The following is a 6,531-nucleotide window of genomic DNA, read 5'->3' as shown; positions in this document are numbered from 1 at the left end:
CCAAAGTTAAAATTAAAAAAAACCAAACATTTTATCAAGGCAAGTAAGCTATTGCTTTGTATTTTGTAGGTAGGAGAATTCTATTGTTTTTATCCTGCCTTTATCCCATTTCATACTCCTCTGTTTCTCTGTGACCTGACTTTATTCCTAGAGCCCTACCTTTTGTCAACTGAACCATTTCTATGCACTGAGCAATAGCAGAAGTGAGGGCTGGGCCCTTCTAAAGGCTCCCTGAGCGCTGACGTGTTTCAGGACACCAGACACCGTCTGGAGGCAAGAGCAGCCCGTCTGTCAGAACGTGTGTGTGCTAAGTTGCTTCAGGCGTGTCCGACTCTTTGTGATCCCATGGACTGTAGCCCTCCAGCCTCCTCTGTTCATGGAATTTCCCAGGCAAGAACACTGGAGTGGCTTGCCATTTCTTCCTCCAGGGAATCTTCCTGACCAGGGATCAAAACCGTGTCTCCTTCACCCTTTCCATTGCCCTTTTAAGGCTGACGCAGTGCCTTAAGAGGCTAACACAGGAGGGTAAAGAAAGTCTCCATAAAACCCAGAGAAGAGATTTTTAGAACTCCTCTCTGGATCCTGTCTGGAGTCACACACAACTGAATCGGAAGATTTTAAGTCTTAGCACTTACTAGTATGTGTATAGTTAATACCTAAGTCATTAAATTTAAACTTGACCTTCGATTTGACAATAAAAAGAAAAACAAAAAACCATGTCTCTTGCGTGTCCTACATTAGCAGGTGGGTTCTTCACCACTAGCGCCACCTGAGAATCCCGTCTGTTAGAATGGGCAGCTGCTTTCCCAGCCCACTGAAGTTAGCAGGATGTCCCAGGACAGAAAGGGATCACTTCCCTTCAACTCAAGAATCTTTTCTATCAGTGACTGTGCTCTATCGGGCTGAACTCTCCTGAAATTGAATGCTCTTGCCAACTTTTTGGTTTCTTGTTAGGTGGCTTGGGTATTTATAAAATTTTCTAATAAACATCATTGTTGAAGTTTGCATTTATAGCAATGCAATTTATTTTTTAGAAAGTGGCAGCTTGGAGAAGATTGGTCCCATCAATGAGCAAACAAGGGTGAATTTAGCTTTCACTCAAAACCAGACTGAGTTAAAAATTCGGCCTCTCACTTTCCTCAAGGTGGATGGTCAGCTGCCACAGGCATGTGTCCCCAAGGACTTGTGTCTCTGCTGTAAACTGGACAAGAGTAAAATGGGGTCAGATGGGCCTAGTCCTTCAACTCTAGAGTCTTCCAACAGTCCTCTGCTTTAGTCACTGGATTGGAAACACCCCTGTGCTTCTGCTCTGTCCTACTTCTGTGTTTGGGTAAAAGTTATACACCTCAGTGTGTTCTGTCCCCAAGCTGATCATTGTAAGAGTCACCCCGGAGAGTTAGCACCCAGACAAGTGCACACTCCTCTCCTGAAGCAACTGTGGTTCAGCGAGTTGAGGTGGGACCTGGAATCTATTTGTTAAAGGCACTCAGGTGTGCACTTAGTTTTACCCACTGATTTCATTGACCTCCCTCATGATTCGAGGGGATGATTATTTCATTTATGGTACTTCTACTGTTCAAAATTGACTGGTGCCAAAAACATAACTCTCTGCTGCTTTGCAGTTGAAGAAACTGAGGCACAGAGAGGGTCTCTAAAGGGCCAAGACCCCCTTGCTGTAAGTGCTGGAGCCACACCCGGGTAGCGTCCCTTCTACTCCGAAACCCCAGCCCACATTTTCCAGTTCACTCTTGTGTCAGATTCTTCCAACAAGCTGTTTCCTTCACCTATACTGCATTTCTACCGAAAACTTCCCCAATGTATTAATAATTTCTCACTTGATACTGTTTATCACAACAGATATTTTTCAGAGAAGTCTATCATTACCCCGTGATGCATATTTGTGACTTTATTAAAAAGCTGAATATGGGTGTGGGTAACTTTTCTATCTTTCCTCTTTCATTCATCAGTTTGTGTTCTGTTTACTTACACCAGTATAGTGTCTTAATTACTGTAGTTTTAACCTGAGTTTTGAAATCTAGTAGAGTAAATCCTCAAACTTAATTCTGCATCTTGGCTAATTGAGATACTTTGATTTCCACTTACATGTTATAATTCGCCTGCAAAACTATACCTCCCCCCAAATGCCAGCTGTAATACTATTCAGAAGAACAAGGATTTAACATTCTAAAAATATTGTTTTCCAATCTATTAATATAATGTATATTTCTGTTTATTTAGGTCTTCTTTAATTTCTCTTAGCAATAGATTTCAGGAGTCGTCAGTATCTGTATCCTTCAGCATTAAATGATCATGGATGTTTCTCTCTATTATGTTTTACTGAATTTCATTTCCTAATACTGCTGGTATGGAGAAACATGGTAGATTTTTATATGAGTCCTCTTGACTGCACCATTTAAAAATATACAACTAAATGCATTTTGATAGATGTATACACTATGGAAACCACAGCCAGAATCAAGATGCAGGGTGTTTCCATTGGTCACAACTTTCCTTGTTCCCCTTTGCAGTGCATCATGCCCTCAACTCTTAGCCCCAAGGAACCATTGCCAGTTTAGATGAATTTGCCTTTTTAACAAATTTATACACTGGAACAGTATACATACTCTTTCTTGTCTGCAAATTAAGCACTCAACACATAGTTAAGAGATGATGTGTGTAAAGCCTCAAAATTGTACATGCAGAAGAATATTATTACCATCTCTGCTTCAGAAATGAGTCCCATTATCCTGGCCCCTGATAAGAATGAAGATCTCTAATTTTCTCCAAACACCATTTATCCACCTTATTGCACACTTACTTGGAGGACATCCACGTGTGGGCGCTTCCACGTTTCAGGCTGGGGGTCTAGGGCAGAGCCTCAGGGTCTCATCATCCTCCTCCGGGAATTGGTGCTCCCAGCAGTATAGACCTCATCCTCCTCCTGGAATTGGTGCTCCTAGCAGTATAAGCCAACTGGATCCGTCGTGTGGATCTCCTCGGCAGGTGCACAAGTTCACTGTGGACTAAGTTACTCTCCTGGTCCTTCCTGCTCAGCTCAGGTTGCTCCTTGAGAACTTTCATGATGCTGTGCATTCCTCACTTCCTATTGAACTTTCCAAGCTCAGCTTGCCCTTATCCTCACCTCCCTTGGCAAACAGCTCCTCGACCATTACCTTGCTTCTCTTGGGTTTTCTCATCCTCCGAACCTGCTGATTTCCTTTCTTCCATCCCCTCTCTCCTCTCTGTGTTTCCAGTGTGTGGGCCCAGTTGAGGCTCCTATAGTAGACACACAGAGAAGGAACCAAGATCAGGTCTTGGCTGCAGATCCCAGTGCACGTTTAACATGCATCTCAGTCTCTTATGCACTCAGAAAAAACTCAGCAGGAAAGGAATTTGGAGAATTGGAATAACCTTCTCTTACGGATGGGGAAACTGAGGCCCAGAGAGATGTGGAGATTTTGCCTAAATTCCCACACCCTTAGGCAGCATAGCTGCCGCACAAACCTTGACCACAAGTTTTTGTATCCAAAAGCACCAGGAACCCATGGCTAAATTTCAGGGGACATTTGATCAAACATACTTCTTATTTTCCTTCTTAAAATAAAAATACCTGATGGACATTTCCCCAAAAGAATTTCATCTCTTTTCAATAGTCCTGTATTTATAATTGGCATTTCTTTCTCCAGGGTATCTTCCTGACCCAGGGATTGAACGCAGGTCTCCTGCATTGCAGGCAGATTCTTTACCATCTGAATCACCAGAAGCCCAAACTCCTCCCAGTAGTCCCATATTTATACTGTGTTTACCAACTTGGTGGACACAGTGGGACCAAGGAATGCATGAATGTTGAATACGTCACAGTCTGTATTTTAAAATTAGATGTGCTTCTCTGTAAAGCATCTGGCTCCTGTGCTAGAGGCCATGTTCCTGAGAGCCAGGCCTTCTCTGGGCCTTAGTCAACCCTCCACCCAAAGTCTCTTCAAAGCCTGCCACATAGAATATTCAGTAAATACTTGTCAAGCAGATCCATACTAGTTACCAGGAATCACTAACTCTTACTGAGGTCTTCTGCTCCCTACCCGATTTCCACCGATCCTACCCTGTGTCTATGTGAAAACAATGAAAGCACAGCCCTGGTGACAGAAGTCCAAGATGCAAATTCCAACTCCACCAAAATACCAAGTCTGCTTTGCATGGTGATTTCATTCCCCTCTATGAGCATATGGATCTCATGTATAATGGAGAAGAATGTATCATGTAAAATGGAGAAAGTAGTACTAACCTTGATGATTAACTGTGATATCACACAGGAGACAGGTCCCAATCCCTGGGTGCTGGCTGCACAGTATAGGAAATCTACACCAGAGACACTACAGGACCTGTTGTAAACTTGGGGATAAGACTCGAGAAACTGCATTTCAGACAAAAATTCCAGGGAGGTTCTCATGAAGGAAAAAGCCCCAACATTAAACAAATGGCCGAGAATGAAGACCTTGAAGTCCTAGCAGCAACAGGCATGACTCAGCTTAAGTAAAACAAGTCCCTTGTCAAGGTGGCTTCTCAAGGGAAAATGTCTTCTTTATAGCATGGTGCCCAACCCTGCCCAACCCCACTCTCTTCCAGGACAGAACTGGGCAGCAGTGGCCAGTGGTACATGATGAGACCTCAGGAAGTGAGCATAACTGGAGACCTATCCTCAGGCTCCTCCATGTGCCAGCTTCACTCCAAACCCACAGGTAAACACAAAGCTGAGTGGGTCAGCCTGTGAAATGAAGTCTCATTTAGGATCCATCTCTTTTCTACCAGGGCATCCTCCTCCATTTCTCCTCTAGACCCTGCTCACAGAGTGAGGAAAAGGAAGGGCCCTAGCAGTGCCAAGTCCTTCCAAGTGCACCCCTCATCCTCCCCACCCTGGGCCTCGGGGCGGAGCAGGGTGTGAGCGAGTCAGTGACTACCTCTGTGCTCTCATCACATCCTTCTCGGTCCCTGCACCCTGGTCCCCTCGCAGCCCACTCTCAGACCCTTCCAGAATGCCAGGTGCCAACATTCACAGAACATCTTCCATCATCAAGAGTTATAACAGAATGTGGGGCTGTTTCTACACAGATCCTAACCCCATGAACGTGCCCTGTGTACCAACCCAATTCAAACTCTCCTTCTAACTCCTAGCTCCCTGGTCTCCACCTGGTGGAGAGGCACATCACACAGGTGAATGCTGGGATGCAGCCCAGTTCCAACAGAAGAGAACTGGGATTCTCAGAAAAAGGCTGTCCTCAGTTAAAATGAGGCATTTGATGGAGTCTGTCATTAGCACCCCACCCACTGCTCTTTCCTGCATCTTTTGTTCTTTTCTTTGGAGTGTTTTTTCCAACTCTCTAATCAGCTGTCAGATTCCTACTTCAGTGCCATACAGACAAAGATAATGTCATACTAGAGATGTTTTTATGCAAACACAGGTGCAGTCATTTATGGAGGAGTAGATAATTGTGACTGAGATTGAACTGGCACTTCCAAATCAGGGTTGCAGGTAGAAGAGCTAAGAAAAGGCATTTTAAGGTCTGTTTGCAAATAACAGGACATAGAATCAGCCAATCTCCTTTGGAAAAGCAAATTCACCTGGATTACCTGCTGAAAGGACTGGAGATGGCAAGTATTCAAAACTTTAGCAACCAAAGGCAATGGCCTTGATGAGGCAAGGGATGGTTAGTTGAAACATTAAATAGCAGACATCAGTACAATCATTTTTGCTCCCAAAGACCACATCACAGATCTCTTTGGCAAAGTTCAGGGAGCTTTCTTCCTTCCATAATAAAAGTGATTTCAGGGAATTGTTGAGAACCAATCATTAACCACACAGGATGAGTTGACATGAGGTACTAACAGTTTAAACTTTATTTATTTATTATTTTTGGCTGTGCTGGGTCTTCATTGCTATGCAGGACCTTGCTCTAGTTGCAGCAAGTGGAGGTTACTCTCTAGTTATGGTGCACAGGCTTCTCATTGTGGTCCCTTCTTTTGTTATGGAGCCAGGACTCTAGAGCATATGAGCTTCACTAGCTGTGGTGAACGCATGGGCTTTGTTGCCCTGCAGCATGTGGAATCTTCCTGGTCCAGGTATCAAACTCATGTCCCCTCCATTGGCAGGCATATTCTTAATCACGGGGCCACCAGGGAAGTCCATGAGATACCCACTTTTACCTTAGGCCTTCTCTCTAAGGGTGGAGGAAGAGCATTGTTCCTTGTGAAGGAATGTTCAGTCAAGGGTCAGTGCAAGGAGAGGAATTAAGCTTAATTGAGCTCCTCCCTAGTACCCTCAAGTCAACTCAGGCAAAGGTCACACCTGTCTAGGGTCTAGACCGAGATCCACAGCCTTCAGTTATTTTTCTAGACAATGGGAAACGCCTTACACCTACCAGTTGCCCAGGTAACTGGCCATGTATTACAACTCCCTTACACATACCCTGTATGGGAGGAGGCCACTGGGGCTTGCTTAGCATCACCTGTCCTGTGTTTGAAGCCAGTTTACTCTTC

The 6,531-nt window shown here is 44.3% G+C and overlaps 1 non-coding gene across 1 annotated transcript; it reads left to right on the top strand.

The window, feature by feature from the left end:
- Positions 1 to 477: 477 nt before the first annotated feature.
- LOC122437532 lies at positions 478 to 600 on the top strand. The gene has a single exon (XR_006268343.1). It is a non-coding gene; the product is annotated as a small nucleolar RNA SNORA26 (small nucleolar RNA).
- Positions 601 to 6,531: the final 5,931 nt, after the last annotated feature.

The sequence above is a fragment of the Cervus canadensis genome, chromosome 2 (assembly GCF_019320065.1).
Source record: "Cervus canadensis isolate Bull #8, Minnesota chromosome 2, ASM1932006v1, whole genome shotgun sequence".
In the NCBI taxonomy this organism is placed as follows: Eukaryota; Metazoa; Chordata; class Mammalia; order Artiodactyla; family Cervidae; genus Cervus; species Cervus canadensis.
The sequence above is the reverse complement of the archived record's forward strand: the minus strand, read 5'-3'. Positions and strand labels throughout refer to the sequence as shown.